This window comes from Zingiber officinale, chromosome 8A (genome assembly GCF_018446385.1).
Source record: "Zingiber officinale cultivar Zhangliang chromosome 8A, Zo_v1.1, whole genome shotgun sequence".
In the NCBI taxonomy this organism is placed as follows: Eukaryota; Viridiplantae; Streptophyta; class Magnoliopsida; order Zingiberales; family Zingiberaceae; genus Zingiber; species Zingiber officinale.
In genome coordinates, this window is record NC_056000.1 from 102,879,969 (window position 1) to 102,893,859 (window position 13,891).

Below are 13,891 nucleotides of genomic sequence, written 5' to 3' on the forward strand. Positions count from 1 at the left end.
AAAATTATTTTAATAAATTATCTTAAAAAACAAATAAATAAATTGAATTATTTTAATAAATAATTAATTAAATTAAAATTTAAAGGAAAATCAATAATGGAAGCTCCAGAATAGCTGGCACCTCCAAAAAGGAACCTATCCGACAGGGTAACTAAACGTAACCTACCCGGCAGGGTAATTAGGACAAGAATACAAAGGGTTAAGTTTAATTTGACCCACGATACTAGTAAAGTATTGGATGATAGTACGTTAGGGAAGCTTAGTCTATGCATGTCTAGGAAGATATGACTTCGACCTGGTACATTTGGCTAAGTGGAACTGACCGAAACTACCTTTTATGGATCCTAACTAGTTAGACCAAGGTTTTGTACTAAGTTCAGTGGATAGGACTATTTGGAAAACCTCGAAGGCATGGTTACTTTAATGATATCCAAGTGACTCACCATAGCCCAGAAGTTTATCCAAAGAATACCTATTTGTTAAACCCAAAGCTAAACCTGAATCTAACATAAACTTAAACCAAACAATATAATTAAACCTAACCTATCTCACAAAACTATAGGATTTCCTGATTGAGAAATCTAGATCGGGTGAGATGGCTAAGGACAAAACTTTAAAACTAAATTAAAATTAAATTAAAATTAAATTAAAGTTAATAAGTTAAATTAAAATGAAAATTAAATTAAATTAAATGTAAATTTAAATTAAATTAAATGTAAAATTAAATTAAAATTAAATCGAATTAAAATTAAATTAAATTTAAATAAATATTTTTCAAATTTAATTAATCTAATATTCTTTCAAAATTTTAAATTAATATGTTTCAAATTTAATTAATTAATATGTTTCAAATTTAATTAATTTAATATTCTTTCAAAATTTTAACTTAATATGTTTCAAATTTAATTAACTTAATATTTTTGAAATTTAATTAATTTAATATTCTTTCAATATTTAATTAACTTAATATGTCTCAAATTTAATTAACTTAATATGTTTCAAATTTAATTAAATTAATATTTTTCAAATATAATTAACTTAATATTTTCAAATTTAATTAAAATAATATTTTTCAAATTTAATTAACTTAATATGTTTCAAATTTAATTAATTTAATATTCTTTCAAAAATTAATATTTTCAAAATGTAATTAACTTTATATTTTTCAAAATTTTAATTAACTTAAATATTTTTTAAAATTTTAATTAACTTAATATTTTTAAAATTTTAATTAACTTAATATTTTTAAAATTTTAATTAACTTAATATTTTCAAATTTAATTAAATTAATATTTTTAAAATTTTAATTAACTTAATATTTTCAAATTTAATTAAATTAATATTTTTCAAATTTAATTAACTTAATATGTTTCAAATTTAATTAATTTAATTAACTTCAAAATTTAATTAACTTATTTTTTACCAAATCTAATTAAATCCTATAATTTTCCAAAATTTGATTAACTTAAATAATTTTCAAATTTAAATTAAATCTTAATATTTTTTGAAATTTAATTAACTTTATATTTTTTTAAAATTAACTTACAATTATTTATTCGAAAAAAAAACCTATTAGACACATAGGCGCGCATCGGAGGCGCCTCCCACACGAGGGAGGCACCCTCAATCACGGCGGGAAATCTCTCGCCGCCTTAACTAAAGGCGCCTCGGATGCTCTCTAAGGCACCTCCAACAGCCTACTTAAGGGGCCTTAAGCATTGTCTAAGACGCCTTAAATCCTGAATTTCAAAACGAACAGAATACTTTCTGTTCGTTCACGGCTCAAGTTCCACATAATTTCTCTCTCAAAATCCGGCGATTTCTTCCCTCTAAGGCGCCTTCAACCCGTCCAAACTCCTTCAATCATCCTCCAATGCCTCCTAGGTACACCTTAAACCATCCTATTGTCCTTTTATGTTATTATTCTGCATCCTTTTTAGCTATATGTTGCATAAATCAGAAAACACCGACATGCTGAACTTACACCGGCTAGGACCCCTTCTACAGATCCTAGATTCCCCTCTAAGAGGCATAGAGTAGACTTTGCTAGATTTACATTTGAATCCATTAAACCTAGGTACGTAGGTAGGTCATTTTTTGCCTAGTTCTGTCACCCCGCAATCCAGATGATAGAACACTATCAGTTAGGGAAATTGGTTTACTGCAACAATACAGTAAACCAGGATTTGTGTGTACAGTTCTATCACAACCTCGAGAAGGTTGATGATAGTACGTATTCCACCAGAGTTGGTGGATCAGACATCCAGTTTACTCCCTCCCTGATTCACACTAGTTTAGAGCTTAGGGAGTCTACATGTACATTCCTATGCTACCCAGGTAGGGATCTACCATTCGGTGATCCCTATTCCCATATCACATTAGACACCATCTATATGCACTTTTTTCGGGGAGGAGAGACCATTTAGCCTGACTGAGTTCAGGTCAACTCTTCGTAGGGTTCAGGACTACGTTATGTACAGAGTCCTGACAGCATGCATCCTACCGATCTCATCTCGGGACGTCACGAAGATGTGATCCTCTCACTCATTCTTTCTGTACGTCCTAAGTCAACGTTTAGATATAAATATTGCACTGCATATGTTCCACAACATCATACATGAATCTAGTACAGTGACATCAGGAGTAGTCCACATGCCCTACTGCCATATCTTGACTCAGATCTTTTCCTCCCTCAGGATAGACACGGCCATAGGGACACTTATCCCCCTTACACTATACGACGAGTTAGGCCAGCGTAGTCTTCGATTAGCTAGTATAGAGGTCACCGCAGAGGGGATTCTAGCCTGGAAGGGTCAGCCATAGCCAGTCGCTACTCCTATTGCTCCAGAGGATGAGGATGCACCGCCCGACATTGTCCCGGGCAAGGAAGAGGAGTGGCCCGACTTCTTAGCCGAGGAGTTCTTCGGAGATCCATTACCTTCCACCTCCGCAGGGCCTTCCACTTTAGCCGGACCTTCGACTTCGGCACCACTTTCCGTCGAGGGCAGACTCGCTCGTCTCGAGGTACAGTCCATTTAGACACGACGGGTTGTTCTAGACAGCCATCGCTTCCTACGATCCGTACGATCCGAGATAGTTGCCAGATTCGCTTCTCTCCGGGGTGAGATACATTGCCAGGGATAGCCAGCACCTGAGCAGCCTCTTGCGCCACCTCCAGCTAACGACCCTCCAGCTGATGACCCTACTCTTTGATGCTATCATCTCATGCATTGTACCCTGGATTTTAGACACAGACACCTTCATCTTCAAGTCTAGTTGTACTCAGTTACTCTACTTATTTTGTGCTTATCAGTCGTACTTGTGCTTAGTAACATTTAGCTACTTACCAGTCTTCTTTTGCTTAATTCTGCACACATAGAAATGTGATTGAGTAGAATAGATCTTGATTTTCAAACAAATTTCCTACATCTATCTTTAATGTTTTTTTTTTCTTAAAATTATATTTGAAATTCTAGGAAAAATAATGTTTTCAAAGTCCTAGTTTTATTAGTTTTTTAAATTTGGACTTAGACTAGGAATTCCCCCCTAGAAATCATGCTCCCCTAGTTTCAGCCAGAGCATCTCACAAGCACACTAGGCTTAACTTGCTTGTGTTTGCAAAACTTAGAACGGTGTGAGATGCATAGGGTTCAGCCTGGACTCCAGAATGCTTATTTCTGTGGATCATAGTGAGTCTGGACGTTAAAAACCAACTTTACATTAATCAAGTTAAATGATCCAGTATTAGTCAAAACTAACTGGATTACTAACTTACCTTGACTAACCAAGTGAAAGTTGTTGTCCTCTAGGCATTCAGTTAGTAGCTAAAGGGTTATACAGTTGGTTAAGAATATTAACACTGCAAATTGACTCAGCTAGCGCTTTAGGGCTCTGATACCTTGCAAAAGAAAATTGAATAATTTATAATCTATTTAACCCAGCTCATGCTTGGACATTAGGGTCTTAAGCTTATTGCTCCTCCATTGCCTTTAAGGATTTTCAAATTCTTAAAAATTTCTTTTAACCTCTATAGCCATCTTCAAAATTAACTAAAGGACTTTTTGAATTTTATTAACCCATCTTTTTAAAAGCTTTTAAAAAGGTTATTCAAAATTAATGGTTTTTTTAAAAAAAACTTTAAAAAATTTTACGAAATATTTTTTCAAAAAGGCCTCTCCAATTGCAAAACTTAGCCTACTATTTTCGAAACTTGCCTTTCGAAAATCGTTTGTTTCAATCTTTCAAAACTTAACCTAAGTTTCCACAAATTTTTGCTAAGTACCTTTCAAAACTAAGTATTTTCAAAAGCATTTCAAGTTTTAGCAGCTAAATATTTTTCAAAGAGCTATCAAATCTAATTAAATATCTTTCCAAAATAGGTTTTTTTCAAGATTTGCTAAGTATTTGTTCAAAGTTTAACTGAATGTTTTGATATAAAAAATTAGCTAAGTTACTTTTCAAAGTCAATATAATTTTATCTTAGCTAGTTTTAAACGAAAAAGTTATGTTTTCAAAAATTTTTTTTTAGTTAAAGGTTCTACAATGATTATTAATTCCAAAAAAAAAAAAGCTAAGTGCTTATCAAATTTTGGTTAACCCTCTATTTTTTCTTCTCTAAACCTTTTTGAAAAGTTAAGTTTCTCAAAATAAGATAAGGCCATTGATCATTCTTACTTATTTATTTTTGATATATGGCAAAGGGGGAGAGTAGAAGAAATTCAAAACGAAATTAAAGAAAGTTTGAATTAAAGAAAGTTTGAAAATTTATAAATTTAAGGAGAGGAGCATTCTACAAAATTTATAAAACTCTTGGACTAACTTATTTTTTTTCCTTGTGCTAAATTTATGCTAGTTATGTCTTTCTTTATTGCATCTTTTTTCTTAACTTTGAATTTCGATTGCCATAATAAAAAAGGGGGAGATTGTTGGTGCGGGAAGCATCCGACGATCGAACTTTAGTTTTGATAATGGCAAAGAGATTCAAAGTTAAGATTATTTGTTATCTAATATGTTCATGGAGCTTGCAGGAAAGTCCTAAGTGATACTTAGACAAAAGTCCTAGTTGCGGTTAGGCAAGGTGAAAACCTGTTAGTTAGAGCCCTAGAGCCAATCATTTGATGATTGTATGGACTCATGTATATCATATTCTTAATAAAGGCATTGGTTTTTGGTTATTATGCTTATTTGTATTAGTGTCAGATAAAATAAGTATAGTAACGTCCTTGAGTAGAACGTTCATACCTATATCAATCGATTAGTTGAATCGATAGTGAGATGATATAGGGAACACTACTCTAAATCATTCCTAGTCGAGTATTAACATTCAGGGACAATGTTAATGCAATAAGACTAGCATGTAGGTCAGCTCGATGACTTGATCTCACAAGTCATGGATATAGAGATATCAAGCTGACACATGGGTATGCATTAGAGAATGTATACTGAATGACCCGCCATGAGAAAGTATCATGGATCTGTTCGTTAGAGCCCTAGAGCCAATTATTTGATGATTGTATGGACTCATGTATATCATATTCTTGTATATTAATAAAGGCATTTGTTTGGTTATTATACTTATTTATATTAGTGCCAAATAGACTAAGTATAATAGCGTCCTTGAGTAGAAGGTTCATACCTATATCAATCGATTAGTTGAATCGATAGTGAGATGATATAGGGAACACTACTCTAAATCATTCATAGTCGAGTATTAGCATTCAGGGACAATGTTAATACAATAAGACTAGCATGTAGATCAGCTCGATGACTTGATCTCACAAGTCATGGATATAGAGATATCAAGCTGACACATGGGTATGCATTAGAGAATGTATATTGAATGACCCGCCATGAGAAAGTATCATGGATCGTTATATGAGTGTCATATACTTTCTCATGTGGCTATTAGTATGACTATTAGTCCTTAGACCTGAAGTCACCATGGATCCCTACATAAGGAGTTATGTACTTTAGTTTCGTCAAACGTCACCCGTAACTGGGTGGACTATAAAAAACCAAGGTGTGCTAGCACCTATGTGGTTCGGCCAAGGGAGGAGAGGGAGAGGGAGAGCTTGAGAGGGAGAAGGAGGAAGATGCACACAAGTGAATGAAAAATGAATTTCTTCACCCAAAAACCAAGTGGCCGGCCACATTTCAAAATTCACATTAATTGCATTAATTGCAATTAATATGAAACCATAAAATCACATTAATTGTATTAATTACAATTAATATGAAACCATTAAGAGAGTGGCTTTGTTACTTCCATGAGGTGGCACCCATGATGATGTGGAACATCATTATTGGTCCACCTAATGCCAACTCACCAATGAGGTGGCAAAAAGGTCAAGTCAAAATTGACCTTTGGTCTTCCTTCTCAAGTCAAGTCAAACTTGACTCAATCTCTACCATGGTGGATCTAATCCAACCATTTGATTCGAGCCAACTTAATATAATGAATCTAATTCATTAAATTAAATTGATTCAATGAGTCAAAATCTAAATTAGACTCATTTAACACATGAATCAACTTGAGTCGAACTCAAGTTAGCCCAATTAGGATTACTCTTAATCCAATTTGATTCATCAAATGAATCTAATCCTCTTGGTTCATCATATGAACCTAATCTCCACCTAATTGTCCTAAGTGGATACTTCTAGAGGACCGGCGCTTGACGGTCTTGAGATCCGGCATCATTTGGACGAGCGGGAACGCGAAGGGCATCGCATCAAGGGTAAACACTTTTTCCTCATAGATCTAAGTAGTAGATCAGTTTTTGAACTCGTACAAGAAATAGTTTTTCGAATTTTTATACGAATCTTTGCACGGATCTACGGCTTTGGGTCCTTCGGGGTTTCCGCGACGCGAAAAAGTGGTTTTCGCGGCTCGAAGAACCCAACAGGATCGTTATATGAGTGTCATATACTTTCTCATGTGGATATTAGTATGACTATTAGTCCATTGACCTGAAGTCACCATGGATCCCTACATAAGGAGTTATGTACTTTGGTTTCGTCAAACGTCACCCGTAACTGGGTGGACTATAAAGGTGATTACCGGGTTTGTAACAAATTATGCAGAGGGATGTGAGTGATGTAGATAGGATCTATCCCTCCCATATGACGGGAGCGACATCAATATTCTTGATAGAGTGAGACCACTAAGTGCATGACCATGCCCAAATGAGTCAACATTAGATGTTGAGCTCATTTGATCGAGTGAGTCTACTTGGAGTTCAAGATTTAGATTGATTAGAGGATGACACGGTCTATGCCTCATATTGATCAATCTAGATGTCTAGGATAGAAGGACAATGTCACATATTGTGAGGAGTCACAATTAGTAGTCACAAGGTGATGTTGGATCTTAACATTTCTTGTAACTTGGGTAGCAATGATGTATTGCTAGATGCCGCTCATTGCTTATGTTTCTAAAAGAGTTTAGAAACATTGCCAACGTTACAAGAACCTATTGGGTCACACACAAAGAACATATGGATGGAGATTAGGTTCATATGATGAACCAATTGGATTAGGTTCATATGATGCACCAAAGATTGGATTCAAAATTAGACTTATTGAGTTAGACTCAATTAGATTCAAATATTGAATGAGTCTAATTTAAATTTGATTCATTGGGTCAATTTATATTAATGAATTAGATTCATTAAATTAAAATTGACTTGAATCAAAGGTTGGATTTAACTCAACAAGGAAGAGAATTGGTCAAGTTTGACTTGACCAAATGGAAGTTGAAACATCAAGTTTGACTTGATGTCTTGCCACATCATCATGAAGGTTGACTCATCCTACTTGGCATGACCAACCTAGCCACATCATTAGCCACATCACCACCTCATAATGGTATGCCACCTCATTGGAGGTCACACATCCAATTGGTTTTAATGTGGCCGGCCACATTAATGAGGGGCTTTATGGTGTGGCCACACATTAGATGGTGTGGAGGTTTTTGTTTTGGGTATTGATGTGGTGTCATTATTCCTTCTTCTTCCTTGGGTTCTCCTCTCCTCTTGAGTTGCTGTGGTCGTGGCTATCATGGTGAGGAGAAGATGTTGAGTTGTTTCCAAGAGCACAAGGGAAAGTGAAGGTCATAAAGGAGGGTACTAAAGGAGTGTATGTGATTCTCTCTTCTATTTCTCTCTTTTCTCCTTTTTGTTCCCATCCGAGAGCTCTAGAAAAGTGCTAGCACACTTGGGGCTCTCTTCTCCATCTTTGAGTGGTAGAAGACCACTCCTTGTTCGTGTGGATATAACTAGAGGAGTGACTACATTGACACTCTCGAGATCCAACGCTTCCTTGGACGAGCGGGACTAAACGAAGGGCACGCTTCAAGGGTAAACTCTTAACATATAGATCTAGGAGTAGATCTAAAATTATGAAACTCGTACTCGTATTTTTCGTTTGGTTTTCCTTGCACGAGATCCGTGGCTTGGGCGATTCGGGGTTTCCGCGACGCGAAAAGCGGTTTTCGCGGTCCGAAGAACCCAACAGTGGTATCAGAGCCACGTGCAAGGCTTGTACGAGTTTATTTTTATTTTTATGAAAAATAAAACCTTTTGTGATTTTCTATAAAAATTAGTTTTTTATGATTTTATGGGTAATTTTTCCGTAGAAGCGAAGCACAAGTGTCTCGGCACTTGTAGGCTTCGGCTACCGGAAAGATCTTTCAAAACCGGCTTCGTTTTGCCCCAAATCCATTTGGGACAGCGGGCTTGGGTGCCATTAGATCACAAAGGACCAACTCACGATGGTTAGATCGTGGGTAGGGGTACTGCCCCTAACCCCGCAAGGGGATTTGCTCCGCGATCGCACCCGAAATCGCTAAAAACGAACCCGCCGGGAAGATTTTTCCGAAACGGCAATGTCTCGACCCAAATCGTTTTGGGACAGCGGGTTTAGGCGCTGTTGGATCGCAAAGGAACCCTCGTGATGGTTAGATCGCGGGTAGGGGCGATGCCCCTGGGCCCCGCAAGGGGATCCGTTCCGCGATTGAGCCCGAAACCGCTAAACGGGACCGCCGGGAAATTTTATTCGTAAAATTGTAAAAATTAATTTTAAAATTATAGAAAATTATGAAAAATATATAATTTTGAATTATATATTAATTTGTGATAGTCATGGCCCAAAGCCCAATATGATTGGTTGTGTTGTAATTCTTAATACGGCCTGCGTGTCGTTATGTGTGTTGTATTATATTCGCGACCTGCGCGTCGTGCCTTCTCTTATTTTCTTGTTGTAAATTAGATTTAGACTCGAATGTAACTCGAGTTTCAAATTGTAATGTACAAATTGGAGCGGTGGAGGGTCCACACGAGACGGAGTTCCGAGGCGGGCACGAGCAACACAAGGTGGTCAAAGGGAGTAGCTTGAAGAAGCTGTTGACCCTAGGTTGACCAATCGATCTTCTCATTGGCTTGAGAAGATCGTAGTAGGGCCATGACTAAATCACAAATAGATTAATTAATTGCTTGTGTATGTGATGCATATTTAATAAGTAGTTAATTAATTAGTGCCTAACGATTAGATTAGATCTAAGTCGTGCACATGATGCACCCTTGCGATTAGATTAGATCTAAGTCGTGCACAAGATGCATCCCTTCTCGATTAGATTAGATCACAATCGACTCAACTCTAATGCCTAATCGTGCCGTGATACCTATCACTACCTCGATCACATGTATTGTTGAATCTGCCAAAGCAGAGCAATACATATTATCTTGGTAGGGTACGGAGGGACAATCTTGGTCTCGTCTATCAACGCATGGGTGAATACAAACTCAATTAGATTGAGTATTCATAGTTACTCGGTTGGATAGAGTCAACTATAGGCATTCTTCCAATAGTTGGAAAGATAGGTCAATATCACATCTATATTAACTCTCGGGCGTATTAGCCAAAGGTAACTCGAGTTCTAATTTAAATGCGGATATTGATTCTATAAACAAGAGTTGCATAGAGATGTAATTGGTAATCGTTACCTACCGATCATACTAAGCCTTGGGCGTATTAGCCAAAGCTAACTCAAGGGTTAGTATGATGTGGATCTTGTCCCACAAGAATTATAGAATTCAGTGGGAGTATCATTTAATTAAAGGCCTAATTAAATGATTTTAAAGAATATGATACTTATTTCTGCATTTATTTCTGTTGTAGAATTGCCATGACGTTGAATACGAACATTTTCCCCCTGCGATCTGTCCTTAAGAAGGACAAGCTCAACGGAGCAAATTTCCTGGACTGGTACAGGAACCTGAGAATAGTTCTTACTCAGGAACGTAAACTGTATGTTCTGGAGCAGCCCATTCCGGAGGCTCCTCCTGCCAATGCCCCGCGAGCTGACAAAGATGCTTACAAGAAGCATCAAGATGAAGCATTAGATGTGTCATGTCTAATGCTCGCAACCGTGAACTCTGAGCTTCAGAAGCAACATGAGTTAATGGGTGCTTACGATATGGCTGCACATCTTTGTCAACTATATCAAGGACAAGCAGGGCACTGGAAGAGGAACTTCACAGGATACCTGGAAGATCTTAACAAGAAGAGAAATAAGATTTCTACTTCAGGTATAAATGTTATAGAAGTCAACCTCTCTATTTCTTCGTCGTGGGTATTAGATACCGGATGTGCTTCGCACATTTGTACTAGTGTACAAGCACTGAGAAATAGCAGAGCATTGACCCAACGAGTAGGCAATGGAGCACGGGTTGCTGCTGTTGCTGTAGGGACTTATTTTCTATCTCTGCCCTCTGGGCTTATACTAGAGTTAGATGATTGTTGTTATGTGCCTGCATTGACTAAGAACATTATATCAGTTTCTTGTTTGGACAAGAAAGGATTTTCGTTTATAATAAAGAACAAATGTTGTTCTATCTATTTAAACGATATGTTCTATTGTAGTGCACCTCTGATAAATGGACTCTATATTCTAGATCTAGAGAGCCCTATCTATAACGTTAGTACCAAGAGGTTCAAATCGAACGATATGAACTACACCTATCTCTGGCACTGTCGCTTAGGTCATATAAATGACAAGCGCTTATCCCAGCTCCATAAGGATGGTTTGCTGGACTCATTTTGAATCATATGAGATATGCGAGTCATGCCTACTTGGCAAGATGACCAAGACTCCTTTTAGTGGGCACAGTGAAAGAGCGACTGATTTGTTAGGACTCATACATAGTGATGTATGTGGCCCTTTCAATGTCGCTGCTAGAGGCGGTTATAGGTACTTCATCACATTTACTGATGATTTCAGTAGATATGGTTATGTGTATTTGATGACACATAAATCTGAATCCTTTGAAAAGTTCAAAGAATTCAAGAATGAAGTACAGAACCAGCTTGGCAAGAGTATTAAGATACTTCGATCAGATCGAGGTGGTGAATACTTAAGCCATGAGTTTCGTGACTATTTAGCTGAGTGTGGGATTTTATCTCAACTCACTCCTCCTGGAACACCACAGTGGAATGGTGTATCCGAAAGGAGGAATCGTACCTTATTAGATATGGTACGATCTATGATGAGTCACACAGATCTTCCGACATATCTATGGGGATATGCTCTAGACACGGCAACTTTCATTCTCAACCGAGTTCCATCCAAGGCCGTGATAAAGACACCATATAGGATATGAGATGCCAGGTGTCTTTCATGAGGATTTGGGGTTGTGAGGCTTACATACGACGTCAAGTCTCAGACAAATTAGGACCCAAATCCGACAAGTGCTATTTCATCGGATATCCCAAGGAAACTAAGGGATATTACTTCTACATTCCCAGTCAGCACAAGGTAGTTGTGGCAAAGACTGGGGTCTTTCTAGAAAGGGACTTTGTTTCTAGAAAGACTAGTGGGAGCGCGTTCGATCTTGAAGAAGTTCAAGATGCGAACAATAGCACTGATGCCTCGATGGAAGTTGAACTGGAACCACAAAGTGTTGTGGATGATGTTGTTCCACAAAGAGTTGAGGAACAACAACCAGTTCAAGTAGACATACCTCTTCGTAGGTCTGATAGGGTACGTCGTCAGCCTGAGAGATATTCATTTCTCTTGTCTGACCATGATGACGTTATGCTCATAGAGGATGAGCCTACCACCTATCAGGAAGCTATGATGAGACCAGATTCCGATAAATGGCTAGAGGCCATGAGATCCGAAATGGAGTCCATGTACACCAACCAAGTATGGACTTTGGTTGATCCACCTGAAGGGGTAAAACCCATTGGGTGTAAGTGGGTCTTTAAGAGAAAGACTGACATGGATGGACTTATTTATAAGGGTCGCTTAGTAGCTAAAGGTTTTAAGCAGATTCATGGTATTGACTATGATGAAACCTTTTCTCCAGTAGCGATGTTTAAGTCTATTCGGATCGTGCTTGCTATTGCAGCCTACCATGACTATGAGATATGGCAGATGGATGTCAAAACTGCGTTTCTGAATGGAAACCTACTCGAGGATGTGTACATGACACAACCTGAGGGTTTTGTAGATCCACAGCATACTAGTAGAGTATGCAAGCTGCATAGGTCCATTTATGGACTAAAGCAAGCTTCTCGGAGCTGGAATCTTCGATTTGATGATGCGATCAAACAGTTTGGTTTCATCAAGAACGAAGATGAACCTTGTGTCTACAAGAAGGTTGTAGGGGATATAGTTGTCTTCCTCATATTGTATGTGGATGACATACTACTCATTGGGAAGGACATCCCTATGCTTCATCTGTCAAGGCTAGGGAGTTGCTTCTCAATGAAGGACTTAGGTGAGGCATCCCGCATTCTAGGGATACAGATCTATAGAGATAGATCTAAGAGATTGCTTGGCCTAAGTCAGAGTACATATATTGACAAGGTACTCCTTCGGTTTGCCATGCAGAACTCCAAGAAGGGATTTCTGCCGATGTCACATGGCGTGAGTCTTTCGAAGACTCAAAGTCCCTCTTCTAGAGAGGAGAGAGACCGCATGGATCAGATCCCTTATGCCTCAGCCATAGGATCGATCATGTACGCCATGCTATGTACTCGACCTGATGTCTCGTATGCTTTGAGCATGACGAGCAGATACCAGTCAGATCCAGGTGAAAGTCACTGGATAGCGGTCAAGAATATTCTTAAGTACTTAAGAAGGACTAAAGAATATTTCTTGATATATGGAGGCAATGATGAGCTAACTGTAAAGGGTTACAGTGATGCTAGCTTCCAGACCGACCAGGATGACTATAGATCGCAGTCGGGGTTCGTATTTTGCATTAATGGTGGCGCTGTCAGCTGGAAGAGTTCGAAGCAGGATACAGTAGCTGATTCTACAACAGAAGCCGAGTACACAGTTTGGATCCGCAAGTTCATCACTGAACTTGGGGTGGTTCCCAGCATTGTTGACCCCATTGAGCTCTATTGTGACAACAATGGAGCTATAGCACAGGCGAAGGAACCTCGCTCACACCAGCGGACCAAGCATATACTACGGCGCTTCCATCTCATTCGAGAGATTATCGATAGAGGAGATGTGAAGATTTGCAGAGTACCTACAGAGGCTAACATCGCAGATCCCTTGACCAAGGCTTTGGCACAGAGGAAGCATGATGGTCACACTAGGTCTTTAGGCCTTAGAGCCTATACTGATTGGCACTAGTGCTAGTGGGAGATTGTTAGTTAGAGCCCTAGAGCCAATCATTTGATGATTGTATGGACTCATGTATATCATATTCTTAATAAAGGCATTGGTTTTTGGTTATTATGCTTATTTGTATTAGTGTCAGATAAAATAAGTATAGTAACGTCCTTGAGTAGAACGTTTTACCTATATCAATCGATTAGTTGAATCGATAGTGAGATGATATAGGGAATACTACTCTAAATCATTCCTAGTCGAGTATTA